This window comes from Salmo trutta, chromosome 29, assembly GCF_901001165.1.
Source record: "Salmo trutta chromosome 29, fSalTru1.1, whole genome shotgun sequence".
Classification (NCBI taxonomy): Eukaryota; Metazoa; Chordata; class Actinopteri; order Salmoniformes; family Salmonidae; genus Salmo; species Salmo trutta.
This window is the reverse complement of record NC_042985.1, coordinates 1,567,204-1,580,817: the sequence shown is the minus strand read 5'-3', so window position 1 is coordinate 1,580,817 and position 13,614 is coordinate 1,567,204. Positions and strand designations below refer to the sequence as shown.

At 42.6% G+C, this 13,614-nt stretch overlaps 1 protein-coding gene and 1 non-coding gene across 11 annotated transcripts in view; both read left to right on the top strand.

Annotated features, from left to right (window-relative positions):
• Positions 1 to 40: 40 nt before the first annotated feature.
• Positions 41 to 112, top strand: trnaq-cug (transfer RNA glutamine (anticodon CUG)). Its single transcript has one exon. It is a non-coding gene; the product is annotated as a tRNA-Gln (tRNA).
• Positions 113 to 2,008: 1,896 nt separating this feature from the next.
• Positions 2,009 to 13,614, top strand: part of LOC115166741 (C-myc promoter-binding protein) — a 151,525-nt gene continuing 139,919 nt past the window's right edge. For 5 of the 10 annotated variants that reach the window (XM_029720494.1, XM_029720498.1, XM_029720495.1 and 2 more), the window contains exon 1: positions 2,009 to 2,196. The gene's annotated coding sequence lies outside the window, so the exon portion shown is untranslated. The remainder of the gene's footprint in view (positions 2,197 to 13,614) is intronic. The other 5 variants (XM_029720501.1, XM_029720499.1, XM_029720500.1 and 2 more) reach the window with 1 other exon arrangement.

Genomic DNA, 13,614 nt, shown 5'->3' with positions numbered 1-13,614 from the left:
TAACATTTATATATACAATATGAAAGAAGTTGGAGCACGGGGTTCTATGGTGTAATGGTTAGCACTCAGGACTCTGAATCCTGCGATCCGAGTTCAAATCTCGGTAGAACCTAACCTTTTTTTCTCTCAGATACGGCGCAGATCCACAGAGAAGGCATGTTCTGTTGGGAAGTGCCATTAGAAAGCCGACCAAAATACACTACGTGTATAAAACATTACGAACACCTGCTCATTCCATGACTAACCAGATAAATCCAGTTGAAAGCTATGAACCCTTTATGTCACCTGTAAAATCCACTTCAATCAGTGTAGAAGAACGGGAGAAGACAGGTTAAATAAGGATTTTTAAGCCTTGAGACATGGAATGTGTTTAAGTGCTTTTCAACAGGGTATGGTAGTAGATGCCAGTCGCACCGGTTTGAGTGTGTCAAGAACTGCAACGCAGCTGGGTTTTTACACTCATCAGTTTCCCGTGTCTACCACCCAAAGGACATCCAGACAATTTCAATCAAGAACGGTCCACCACCCAAGGGACATCTAGATAACATGACACAACTGTGGGAAGCAATGGAGTCAACATGGGCCAGCATCCCTAGGGGAACGCTTTCGACACCTTGTAGAGTCCATGTCCCGACGAAATGAGGCTATTCTGGGCAAAAAAAGGGGTGCAATGTAATATTAGGATGGTGTTCCTAATGTTTTGTACACTCAGTTTATACCTCCACCTAAATAAAACATAATCAAGCAAAGATTGGATTTTAAGAATAATATGATTTGCCACTAGGTGGCAGAATAGTCCTGATTCGTCTGCCTTTCCAGTACTAACATCCGCGGGGGAATTATAATTATGAGGATCTAGGGCTAGGCTATCTACACTGAAGATAAATATAAACGCAACAAATAAAATGTTCGTCCCATGTTTCATGAGCTGAAATAAACGATCCCGGAAATTGTCAATTTTGTGCACACATTTAAAGTATACTTACAATTATGTATAAAATGTATTATATGCATTTTATATATAGTCCTATACATTTTTATGTATTTTACCAATACTTGTGTAGGCTTGCAAGTCCAGTGGGGTTATGGTATGGGCAGACATAAGCTATGGACACCGAACACAGTTGCATTTTATCATGGCAATGTCAATGCACAGAGATACTGTGACCAGATCCTGAGGCCCATTGTCATGCCATTCATCTGCTGCCATCGCCTCATGTTTCAGCATGACAACGCACGGCCCCATGTCGCAAGGATCTGTACACAATTCCTGGAAGCTGAAAATCTCCCAGTTCTTCCATGGCCTGCATACTCACCAGACATGTCACCCATTGTGCATGTTTGGGATGCTCTGGATCTATGTGTAGGACAGCGTGTTCCAGTTTCCTCCAATATCCAGCAACATCGCACAGCCATTGAAGAAGAGTGGGACAACATTCCACAGGCCACAATCAACAGCATGATTAACTCTATGCAAAGGAGATGTGTTGCCCTGCATGAGGCAAATGGTGGTCACACCAGATACTGACTGGTTTTCTGATCCACACCCCTACCTTTTCTCTGTGACTAACAGAGCATATGCATATCTGTATTCCCAGTCACGTGAAATCCATATATGAACTGTAACTCAGTAAAATCTTTGAAATTGTTTAATTTTATTAAATAAAAAAATTAAACATTGAAATTGTTTTATGTTGCGTTTATATTTTTGTTTTTGTCTGGGAAATTAACATTTTCAATAACACTTCACATTAAAGTATACTTACAATTGTGTATAAAATGTATTATATGCATTTTATATATAGTCCTATGCATTTTAATGTATTTTACCAATACTTGTGTAGGCTTGCAAGTCAGAACCTTTACAATCAAAGTTTTATAACTTAGTTTGTAATAAGTGAATGATTAGTTTATAGATAGTGTTCATTGATCTGTTCCACAGCTATAACACAATGATATGTTATTTTGGTGACCCGACAGCAGCCGAACAAAAGTGCGCGACGTATTCCCCATCACAACCAAAATGGCGGAAGACGGAGCCGGGTCGGCGCTGTGAACAGAGCTGGATAGAAATATTGGAGTCTATTTCTAGATATCAACGGCTGATTCAAATATTGACTGTTTTATAATGCCAGTGTGTTTTTGAAGAAATCCCGCCGAAGTTGGACGAGGAGTGATATCGCATTTGCTAGTGGAGTAAGTATGATGTTAATTAAACCGTTATTTTGTGAGGAGTTGATACGGGTTTAGCTACGAGTTTGCTAGCTAATGTGAGGTAACCGGTCGTAGCCAGGCTAACTAGGGCGAACGGTGTTTTATTCCAGGCTGTCACTATCACTTTAGTGGGGCACCCCTATGTGAATTTGAGCAGAATTCATGCAGTGAATTCACCGGATAACAGTCCAGGCAGACAGTACCAGCCCGTGTGGAGCGTTTGCTTGTACCAGCCTCAGTGTGTCCTGCTTTAAAGCTGCATTGTCATTGATTTAGTAGCTAGTCGGCTTCTGTAAGACCTTCATGCGTATGCATATGACATGCCACAGGTTGCTGTCAGTCTGTCAAGGTGGTGGAAAACTGTGTGCATAATGAATATAGTTAGCTTTATATACGTGCTCCAGAGCCTGGAATCACAGTATGGGACTCGTTTATAAGACCCCCAGCTGTGTGGCACCTCAGGTTCTCTGGAGCGCAGCAACATGTCGTGAAGGCGAGCAGTCACTGACCGACTATGACCCTATGCAGGGACTTAAGGATTGACTGATTGGTTGTATAGTGTCAATAGATTTTTGTCTTGGACTATAATAAAGTCACGTGTGGATCAGATAGTCTTAAAAATAAAGCTAAATATCTTCCTCTGTCAGATAATAATTTAAGCGGGGGAGAATACCATGTGTTACTTGTGCTTGGCAGAGCTGTGCAGTTATTTACAGAAGGCTTGATGGGGTGCGAACAAGAGTACATTAGTTACTAGATCAAGATTGAGGAAACTGCATCGTGGTTTTTGACTGAGGAAACAAAGTTGATCCTACTGTTTAGATTGAGCTGAAGTGAGTATAGTGGAAAAGTGATTTAGATTTTGTATTCACTGGGATGTCTTGGTGGCAACAAAAAAAGTATGCTGTTGAAACAGCTGTATGGAAGGCAGATGTGTAAAAACGTCTCCAGATTCTTGCATACTTTCTTGCATACTGGAATGATGGAGACATCAGATATAAGTTAACTTCAGGCTATTAAGACGGATTTCATCATGTATTTCCTCACGAGAGATTAAAGTGGTGACACTATACAGGACAGACAAGTCAGATCAAATCATACCATCACACTCTGACAGGAAGATAGACACAACCTACCCATGTGATTTGGAAACCTCACTGCCACATATACCAGAGAGGTGTTTATATACTTACTCAGTAAACTGCACAATTCCTCTTCTGGAGCCAGTCAACAGTCTAGATTCTATCCTATTCTATTCTATCCTGTGAGTCACTAAGCTAATCCTGACAAACACTGTCAGTGTTAAACACAAACTCAGTAATCATGATTTATGGAAAATAGTAAATCAATTGTTGGAGAGAGAGAGAGGAAAAAATTTAAGCAGTCTGCCATGCCGTGTTTGTTCACGTTTTAACCAACTGTGTCCCTGTATCGGAATGTTGAAGACGAAAACATGTTGACCACGCAAGGAAAACACTGTCACATGTGAGAGAGAAATACGTAAAGGTAGTCAGTCAACAGTCAAGTCCTGCCTTTGAACCACACAGCATGAAGATTAGAGTTCCAGAAGCAGGGCTCAGGGCCCTGGTCAAAGTAGTACACTACATAGGGAATAGGGTGCAATTTAGGACGAAGACCAAGGCCTTGCCAAAGCCCAGGGGTCCTTTCCCACTGTGCAGAGAGGCAGCAGCTGCACCACTGATGGGCTTCAAAGCAAAGGCAACACCCTAATGATAGAAGTTCAGATGTCAGTGTCCAGGGATAGGACATATTATAGGAGAAGCAGACTTCATACAGGGGAACCAGTACATACATGAGAATGTAGCCTAGTCAGAATAGAAGATGATGCAGAATGTAGGCTATGAGAAAGACTAAGTAATGTATGAGATTTCTGTCTTCTTCAGCAAAGCTAACAGATATCAAATCAAATCAAATTCTATTTGTCACATGCGCCGAATACAACCTTACAGTGAAATGCTTACTTACAAGCCCTTAGCCCTTAACCAACGACAAGCCCTTAACCAACGACAAGCCCTTAACCAACAATGTAGTTTTAAGGAAATACCCCCCCCCCCAAAAGTAAGAGATAAGATTAACAACTAATTAAAGAGCAGCAGTAAATAACAGTAGCGGGGCTATATACAGGGGTACCGGTACAGAGTCGATGTGCGGGGACACCGGTGTCGAGGTAATTGAGGTAATATGTACATGTAGGTAGAGTTATTAAAGTGACTATGCATAGATAATAACAGAGAGTAGCAGCAGCGTTCCAGGGGGGTGGGGGCAATGCAAATAGTCTGGGTAGCCATTTGATTAGCTGTTCAGGAGTCTTATGGCTCGGGGGTAGAAGCTGTTTAGAGGTCTCTTGGACCTAGACTTGGTGCTTCGGTACCGCTTGCCATGCGGTAGCAGAGAGAACAGTCTATGTCTGGGGTGGGAGGTTGGAAATAAACACATAACATCGGATGGACTGCTTTAGATTTGGAAACGGAAGAAATGGCAATTTCACAGGCTTAGGCTTACATTGACTCAGGGATTGCAAAACAGAAACATCAATTAGGCCTAGGCTAAATCTGGGAACAGAGTATTTTGTAATGTATTAGGCCTACAAATGGGCAGGGTGTCTCCTGACTGTCAGTGGGTGGCAGGATGTCTCCTGACTGTCAGTGGGTGGGCTGTTTTTACACTTGTTAGGCTGGCTGGCTGTGTCTTGGGTGGCTGGCTGGCTGTGTGTTGGGTGGCTGGCTGGCTGTGTGTTGGGTGGCTGGCTGTCTGTGTGTTGGCTGGCTGGCTGTGTGTTGGCTGGCTGGCTGTGTGTTGGGTTGCTGGCTGGCTGTGTGTTGGGTGGCTGGCTGTCTGGCTGGCTGTGTGTTGGGTGGCTGGCTGTCTGGCTGGCTGTGTGTTGGGTGGTTGGCTGGCTGTGTGTTGGGTGGCTGGCTGTCTGTGTGTTGGCTGGCTGGCTGGCTGTGTGTTGGGTGGCTGGCTGGCTGTGTGTTGGGTGGCTGGCTGGCTGGCTTTCTGGCTGGCTGTGTGTTGAGTGGGCTGTGGTCTCAGAGGATTGATGTAACAGCACTAAGCCCCGACCAGCCTTTAAGTAAAGGGTTTAATAGTTACTTACTGGCGGATGAAAACATTGTGCTTACAGGGTGTTTGTCATTACAAACACTGTTACTGTCTATGTCATCTGTAATATCACATAAACAATTGGGCTAAGCTGGGCTATAGGCCCATGCCATGTTCTATCCCAGTAACCGTTGGTTTAGGCAGGGCTAGGTTACGTACAGTAACCGTTGGTTTAGGCAGGGCTAGGTTACGTACAGTAACCGTTGGTTTAGGCAGGGCTAGGTTACGTACAGTAACCGTTGGTTTAGGCAGGGCTAGGTTACGTACAGTAACCGTTGGTTTAGGCAGGGCTAGGTTACACACAGTAACCGTTGGTTTAGGCAGGGCTAGGTTACACACAGTAACCGTTGGTTTAGGCGGGGTTAGTTTACGTACAGTAACCGTTGGTTTAGGCAGGGCTAGGTTACACACAGTAACTGTTGGTTTAGGCAGGGCTAGGTTACGTACAGTAACCGTTGGTTTAGGCAGGGCTAGGTTACGTACAGTAACCGTTTGTTTAGGCGGGGTTAGGTTACGTACAGTAACCGTTGGTTTAGGCAGGGCTAGGTTACGTACAGTAACCGTTGGTTTAGGCAGGGCTAGGTTATGTACAGTAACCGTTGGTTTAGACGGGGTTAGGTTACGTACAGTAACCGCTGGTTTAGGCAGGACTAGGTTACGTACAGTAACCGTTGGTTTAGGCAGGACTAGGTTACGTACAGTAACCGTTGGTTTAGGCAGGACTAGGTTACGTACAGTAACCGTTGGTTTAGGCAGGGCTAGGTTACACACAGTAACCGTTGGTTTAGGCAGGGCTAGGTTACATACAGTAACCGTTGGTTTAGGCAGGGCTAGGTTACGTACAGTAACCATTGGTTTAGGCAGGGCTAGGTTACGTACAGTAACCGTTGGTTTAGTCAGGGCTAGGTTACGTACAGTAACCGTTGGTTTAGGCAGGGCTAGGTTACGCACAGTAACCGTTGGTTTAGGCAGGGCTAGGTTACGTACAGTAACCGTTGGTTTAGGCAGGGCTAGGTTACGAGGTTACGTACAGTAACCGTTGGTTTAGGCAGGACTAGGTTACGTACAGTAACCGTTGGTTTAGGCAGGGCTAGGTTATGTACAGTAACCATTGGTTTAGGCAGGGCTAGGTTACGCACAGTAACCGTTGGTTTAGGCAGGGCAATGTAAATTGAATTTTTCAGGCATAATGGACTGGATGACCCAAGAGTTTTGATGATCGTCCAGGTGCTTCCAGGGGCTTTTTAGTAAACTTTATTAAACTTTTTGGACGACATGTGTCCCATTATGCCTGGTGAAAACCAAACACTGCATTCCCCAGAACCTCATACCAACGGTCAAGCATGGTGGTGGTAGTGTGATGGTTTGGGGATGCTTTGCTGCCTCAGGACCTGGACGACTTGCCTTAATTAACTTTGTTAATTAAATAAATGAAATAGTTATCCATTTTGTTTGTTATTTGTAAACTCAGGTTCCCTTTATCTAATATCAGGTTCTTTATCTAATATCAGGTTCTTTATCTAATATCAGGTTCCCTTTATCTAATATCAGGTCCTTTATCTAATATCAGGTTCTTTATCTAATATCAGGTTCCCTTTATCTAATATCAGGTTCTTTATCTAATATCAGGTTCTTTATCTAATATCAGGTCCTTTATCTAATATCAGGTCCTTTATCTAATATCAGGTTCTTTATCTAATATCAGGTTCCCTTTATCTAATATCAGGTTCTTTATCTAATATCAGGTTCTTTATCTGATATCAGGTTCTTTATCTAGTATCAGGTTCTTCATCTAATATCAGGTTCTTTATCTAATATCAGGTTCTTTATCTAGTATCAGGTTCTTTATCTAATATCAGGTTCTTTATCTAATATCAGGTTCTTTATCTAATATCAGGTTCTTTATCTGATATCAGGTTCTTTATCTAGTATCAGGTTCTTCATCTAATATCAGGTTCTTTATCTAATATCAGGTTCTTTATCTAGTATCAGGTTCTTTATCTAATATCAGGTTCTTTATCTAATATCAGGTTCTTTATCTAATATCAGGTTCTTTATCTAATATCAGGATCTTTATCTAATATCAGGTTCTTTATCTAATATCAGGTTCCATTTATCTAATATCAGGTTCTTTATCTAATATCAGGTTCCCTTTATCTAGTATCAGGTTCTTTATCTAATATCAGGTTCTTTATCTAATATCAGGTTCTTTATCTAGTATCAGGTTCTTTATCTAATATCAGGTTCTTTATCTAATATCAGGTTCTTTATCTAATATCAGGTTCTTTATCTAATATCAGGATCTTTATCTAATATCAGGTTCTTTATCTAATATCAGGTTCCATTTATCTAATATCAGGTTCTTTATCTAATATCAGGTTCCCTTTATCTAGTATCAGGTTCTTTATCTAATATCAGGTTCTTTATCTAATATCAGGTTCCATTTATCTAATATCAGGTTATTTATCTAATATCAGGTTCCCTTTATCTAGTATCAGGTTCTTTATCTAATATCAGGTTCTTTATCTAATATCAGGTTTTGGTTGAAGATCTGATAACATTCAGTATCAAAAATATGTAAAAATTGAGAAAATCAGAAAGGGGGCAAATACTTTTTTACGGCACTGTAACATAGATTTCAGTTCCAGTTCCCCTTACAGAGTAGCCCATCATTTAGCCACACTTTCCTCCTGTGTTGGTCTTGTTTACCATCTTCCTGGTATTGATCTTGGCTCTATTGCATTTGCTCTGGGAAAAGAAGATGAACTTAAACATATATCTTAATGACCTGCATCTTTACCTGCTACTACTGAGGGAACGTCTGTCTTAATGACCTGCATCTTTACCTGCTACTACTGAGGGAACGTCTGTCTTAATGACCTGCATCTTTACCTGCTACTACTGAGGGAACGTCTGTATTAATGACCTGCATCTTTACCTGCTACTACTGAGGGAACGTCTGTCTTAATGACCTGCATCTTTACCTGCTACTACTGAGGGAAAGTCTGTATTAAAGACCTGCATCTTTACCAGCTACTACTGAGGGAAAGTCTGTATTAAAGACCTGCATCTTTACCAGCTACTACTGAGGGAACGTCTGTCTTAATGACCTGCATCTTTACCAGCTACTACTGAGGGAAAGTCTGTATTAATGACCTGCATCTTTACCTGCTACTACTGAGGGAAAGTCTGTCTTAATGACCTGCATTTTTACCAGCTACTACTGAGGGAACGTCTGTCTTAATGACCTGCATCTTTACCTGCTACTACTGAGGGAACGTCTGTATTAATGACCTGCATCTTTACCTGCTACTACTGAGGGAAAGTCTGTATTAATGACCTGCATCTTTACCTGCTACTACTGAGGGAAAGTCTGTCTTAATGACCTGCATTTTTACCAGCTACTACTGAGGGAAAGTCCATTCCTCACCTGCCTCCATCCCTATGTTGTGCATTACTAGATCCCTGGACTGAATGAATCTCAATTAGAGCTCCTCTTTAATTGAAATTCCACCGTGATAAAGTTAACAGGAATTCAATTAACTCCAGGAGTCTCAAACTGGAAAAACAGAGCAAATTGTTTTTTTTGGGGGGGGAAATGCAAATTATAAAAAAGGTTCATCTCTCCTCTCCTCTGCTCCCTCCGCCCCCAGCTCCTCTCTGATTCAGAGGGGTTGGGTTAAATGCGGAAGACACATTTCGGTTGAATGCATTCAGTCGTTCAACTGACTAGGTATTTCCTTTAATTTCTCTAATACACAGAACGGGGATGGAGAGCTTATTAAGGTGAAAGCAATTAGCTGTCTTCATCTTCTGATGAGTCACAAAATCAAAACACCTACTGGCGCTTCCCAAAGCAAAGAGCTGCCTGTGAATGAAAAACACACCAGGACAAAACAAAACACAAGGATTTCGCAAACCTGTTGGCTGCCTTGAAGCCTTAAGCTCTCTGAAGAATGGTTTACTGCCAGGTAGTGAGGGAATTATCTAGTGTACGTCCCAAATGGAACCCTATTCCCTTTGTAGTGAAGGGCCCAGGTCTGACGTAGTGATAGATACCTAGGGTGGGTATGAAGGATAGATACCTAGAGTGGGTATAAAGGACCGGTACCTAGAGTGGGTATGAAGGACTGGTACTTAGAGTGGGTATAAAGGACTGGTACTTAGAGTGGGTATAAAGGACTGGTACTTAGAGTGGGTATAAAGGACTGGTACTTAGAGTGGGTATAAAGGACTGGTACCTAGAGTGGGTATGAAGGATAGATACCTAGAGTGGGTATAAAGGACTGGTACCTAGAGTGGGTATGAAGGATAGATACCTAGAGTGGGTATAAAGGACTGGTACCTAGAGTGGGTATGAAGGATAGATACCTAGAGTGGGTATGAAGGATAGATACCTAGAGTGGGTATGAAGGATAGATACCTAGAGTGGGTATGAAGGACCGGTACCTAGAGTGGGTATGAAGGATAGATACCTAGAGGGGGTATAAAGGACTGGTACCTAGAGTGGGTATGAAGGATAGATACCTAGAGTGGGTATAAAGGACTGGTACCTAGAGTGGGTATGAAGGATAGATACCTAGAGTGGGTATAAAGGACTGGTACCTAGAGTGGGTATGAAGGATAGATACCTAGAGTGGGTATGAAGGACCGGTACCTAGAGGGGGTATGAAGGAAGAGGCAATACGTTACAAATTAAGTGATTTCTGGATCATTCTTTCTGACATACTCTCTCTCTGTTTCTATAACTCTGTTTCTATAGCTCTGTTTCTATAGCTCTGTTTCTATAACTGTATAACTCTGTTTCTATAACTCAATAACTCTGTTTCTATAGCTCTGTTTCTATAACTCTATAACTCTGTTTCTATAACTCTATAGCTCTGTTTCTATAACTCTGTTTCTATAACTCTGTTTCTATAACTCTATAACTCTGTTTCTATAGCTCTGTACTGATGCTGGAGTCTTGTGTTTGGGAAAATCAGAGTATAGCTTTAGTCTATGCCAATATGCCAGAGTAGATAGAATGGGTTGTTACTTTAAGTCTCTGTGTTTCTCGTAGGACATAAGAACCTGGCTTAAAGACTTAAAGTCCTTCCATCCATATGACATCAGCTGGAGAAAAGGAAGTAGGCTACCTGTTGAACCACCCACTTACTGTGTTATCCCACAGTGTTGGTTACTTTACTGCAGTCACTTTTGCAATGAAAAAAAGACCCCAATAGCTTCATTTAGCTGTGTCCCTATAGCGGGGCACAATAGCCTGTGTCTATCATCCCTGAAGGGACAGATAGCGTGACTGTAAGGTCAACAATACATCAGTATAAAGCTAGTCTTTTATCATTGTTCCTGATGCAGTATGATTTAGGGCAGGGAATTACCAGGGACCTCTCCATACAATATCATCACCATGTTTAGCTACCGATACGACGATACCATATGTGTTGTGATTCTATATGTATTATGATTCAATACTGGGATTTTATTGCGATTTGATGTTCCAAACATATTGTTCACTATATGTCTGCTGTAGAGAGACCAGAGAGTCATGAGAAAAGTAGTTTTGATCAGTCAGGGAAATAAAAGTGTTGAAAACACATTGTCTCACTATTTAAAAGTTTGGGCGCAGGTACAGCCGACTAGCGCTAGCTAACGCTACCTACAGAAGCCAAAACACTTGGAGTCAAATATGGATATACACTACATGACCACATGTGAACACCTGCTCTTCAAACAGCTCATTCCAAAATCATGGGCATTAATATGGAGTTGGTCCCCTCCCTTTGCTGCTATAACAGCCTCTGCTCTGCTTCGCAGCAGAGGCTTTCCACTAGATGTTGGAACATTGCTGTGACGACTTGCTTCCATTCAGCCACAAGAGCATTAGTGAGGTCGGGCACTGATGTTGGGCAATTAGGCCTGGTTTGCTGTCGGCATTCCAATTCATCCCAAAGGTGTTCGATGGGGTTGAAGTCAGGGCTCTGTGCAGGCCAGTCAAGTTCTTCCTCACCGATCTCAACAAACCATTTCTGTATGGACCTTGCTTTGTGCACGGGGGCATTTTCATGCTGAAACAGGAAAGGGCCTTCCCCAAACTGTTGCCACAATGTTGGAAGCACAGAATTGTCTATAATGTCATTGTATGCTGTAGTGTTAAGATTTTCCTTCACTGGAACTTAGGGGCCTGAACCATGAAAAACAGCCCCAGACCATTATTACTCATCCAAACCCAGATTAGTCCCTCGGACTGCCAGATGGTGAAGCGTGATTCATTACTCCAGAGAACGCGTTTCCACTGCTCCAATGATGGCTAGCTTTACACCACTCCAGCTGACGCTTGGCATTGCACATGGTGATCTTAGGCTTGTGTGCGGCTGCTCAGCCATGGAGACCCATTTCATGAAGCTCCCAATGAACAGTTCTTGTGTTGATGTTGCTTCCAGAGGCAGTTTGGAACTCTGTAGTGAGTGTTGCAACCAAGGACAGACGATTATTACGCGCTTCAGCAGTCGTCGGTCCTGTTCTGAGAGCTTGTGTGGCCTACCATTGTTGGCTGATCCGTTTTTGCTCCTAGATGTTTCTGCTTCACAATAACAGCGCTTACAGTTGACCAGCTCTATCAGGGCAGACATTTTACAAACTGGATTGCTGGAAAGATGGCATCCTATGACGGTGTCACGTTAAATGTAACTGAGCTCTTCAGTAAGGCCATTCTACTGCCAATGTTTGTCTATGGAGATTGCATGGTTTTGTACTCTATTTTATACACCCCCCCATCACTACTACGAGTGACCAATATGCCAGAGTAAATGAAATGTCTTTCTCTAAGTCCATACAAACCTTGATTCAGCTAGTCCATCATCCACATGACGTCACACAGAGAAAATGGAAATCAGCCTGATTGTGATTCAATATGAGCAACATCAGTTGAACTTTAAATGTGGTGTTCCACCGTGTTTACTATGTAACATCAGTACTCAGTACCTGTAAATGTGCGGGGGCACCGGTTAGTTGAGGTAATATGTACATGTAGGTAGAGTTATTAAAGTGACTATGCATAGATGATAGCAACAGAAAGTAGCAGCAGTGTAAAGAAGGGGGGGGCAAAGCAAATAGTCTGGGTAGCCATTTGATTAGCTGTTCAGGAGTCTTATGGCTCGGGGGTAGAAGCTGTTTAGAAGCCTCTTGGACCTAGACTTGTTGCTCCGGTAACGCTTGCCATGCGGTAGCAGAGAGAACAGTCTATGACTAGGGTGGCTGGAGTCTGACAATTTTTAGGGCCTTCCTCTGACACCGCCTGGTGTAGAGGTCCTGGATGGCAGGAAGCTTGGCCCCAGTGATGTACTGGGCCGTTCGCACTACCCTCTGTAGTGCCTTGCAGTCGAAGGCCGAACAGTTGCCATACCAGGCAGTGATGCAACCAGTCAGGATGCTCTCGATGGTGCAGCTGTAGAACCTTTTGAGGATCTGAGGACCCATGCCAAATCAGTCTCCTGAGCCTCAGTCTCCTGAGGGGGAATAGGTTTTGTCGTGCCCTCTTGTTTACTATGTAACATCAGTACCTGTAGTACCAACTTTTGATGTGGTATTCAACTGTGTTTAAACTGTGTTTCGTTCGGACTGAAAAAGGCACCCAATGGCATCATTTAGCAGACAGACAGATGGGTGCTGATCTGTGTCTCTCTGTGTGTGTGTCTCAAGCTGGCACAGCCCGTCTGTAGAAGCGGAGTTATTTATCAAGGTTAGCTGATGTAGTCGTGGCTAATTAACACTCCCCAGTTTCTCACCAGCACTCTCAGTTAACACCTAAAGATTACAGTACAGCATTGGCTGTCAGGAATTAGGAACAGCAAGCAATTTACCTGATTGATCTGAAAGCTAAGCACCCTCTACGTACTCCACTGATCTGTCTCTCTCTCTCTCTCTTTCTCTGTCTCTCTCTCTTTCTGTCTCTCTCTCTTTCTCTTTCTCTCTCTCTCTCTCTCTCTCTCTCTCTCTCTCTCTCTGTCTCTCTCTATCTCTCTCTCTTTCTCTCTCTTTCTTTCTCTCTGTCTCTCTCTCTCTCTTTCTCTCTCTTTCTTTCTCTCTGTCTCTCTCTCTCTGTCTCTCTCTCTTTCTATGTCTCTCTCTCTCTATGTCTCTGTCTCTATGTCTCTCTCTCTCATTCTCTGTCTCTCTATCTCAATTCAATTCAATTCAATTTGCTTTATTGGCATGACGTAACAATGTACATATTGCCAAAGCTTACTTTGGATATTTACAATATAAAAAATAAATAAA